We start from the raw sequence: 1,617 nt of genomic DNA, 5'->3' as shown, positions 1-1,617 counted from the left end.
AGCTGGGCTTCTGCATAGTCCCGGGTAGGGGCTGTAGGACGAATAGGAGGCAGGGGTCTCTGATGGTGGCAGAGGGACAGCTGAGAGCCTCAGACTCATGGGCATAACAAATTCATCCATCCGGTTAGCTCAGGTGAAGCCCAGAGCCTCATTCATATGACAGAGAAGAGGGGGCCTTTCTAACGCCGGGCATAGAGGACTGCCAGCAGGAGATGAGACAAGGAAGAAAGAAATTGAATTGTGGACATACCTGACTTTAAAAAAAAAGAATATCCTAAATAAACCTGATTTATTTAACTAAAAGGCCAGTCCTGGTATAAATGTTAAAAAGCCGTTTGTTTTCCCATACCGTAAAATGGGAATCACTAAATTTGCAATATGAATGCTTTATTGTACTTTAAAAATTCTGAATTCTTTAGGCTGATCTTTTTCTGTTCCAAAAAAGCTATTTTAAAAGCTCTCATTAGAATATTTTATAACTCTTTTATCCCTCCTGAACATCTGTGAACTGGAAAGAATATAGTGTATTACAGAAACAATCCATTTAAAGAAAAACAATTAAAATGAAAACTACTTCCATTCCTGTGGCATAAAACTCTAATTCTGTCCCCTTTGCAGTTTTATCACCATCCTGACATGATATAGTCACAGCTTCGCTTACGCGCAATGTTAATTTCACTCATTCCCTACTTAATCTCCAAAACATTGCAGAATAACATTTTTCTTTAGTAATTTATCATTGGCTATGATCAGGCAATGTGTTTAGAGGATGTTAGGATTTTTTTTTTAAGTTTGCATTTATCTCAATGCTGAAATGTGCTCTGAATGCTATTAAAATACATCATTTATACACTTTCACATTTAACTATATTAACTATACCTTAACTAGACATTTATTAAGAGCAGCATATTTATTTCCCATTCAGGACTTTTTAAATCTGCGGAGTCAGCTCTATGGAAATGAGCAATTTTTGCCAGCCTTACACTGCGTAATAGGTTAAACTGAGCAGAAACCCCAGGGCTCCATTGTGGTGGGGTACACAATCGCATATGTTTTCTGGGCTTCCTGAAATTGTTTTCCTATGCAGGCCCTCTCATCATTCCACCTGAGATATATTTTGAACTCTAAACAAACTCAGAAGAGCTCTCATTCTCATTCATTCCTTATTGAACAAACATCTTTTATGTATGGGACTCCACGATGAACACCTCTGACTTCCAAATCTTTCCCTTGAGCTTAATAATAAAAGCATAAGTTCCTCTTGTTAATTTTTATTTATATCAAAGTATAACATAGGCATAAGCTTAGAAACTCAATGCTTATAAATCTTACCATGAAAACCTACAGTTCCTGTCTCACTCCTGCCTACCCTTCATCCTGCTTTCCAGAGGTTCCCACTTTTCATTTTTAGCCATTTCTTCTTGTTTTTATCTCCAGAGTTTTAAAGAATATGTTTCTCCTGCTATTTTATTTTTCTGTTTTAGATAATATCTATGGACCCCCATAGGAGATTTGGGTTTGTTTTTTTTCTTCCTATAAAGCTGTCACTTCCTCACATACATCAAATACTTGCCCTCCCTCCACCTCACACCCTCCCTCTGAATGTGGTATTGTAA

The sequence above is a fragment of the Miniopterus natalensis genome, chromosome 10 (assembly GCF_054644295.1).
Source record: "Miniopterus natalensis isolate mMinNat1 chromosome 10, mMinNat1.hap1, whole genome shotgun sequence".
Lineage (NCBI taxonomy): Eukaryota > Metazoa > Chordata > Mammalia > Chiroptera > Miniopteridae > Miniopterus > Miniopterus natalensis.
This window is presented reverse-complemented; position numbering follows the sequence as displayed.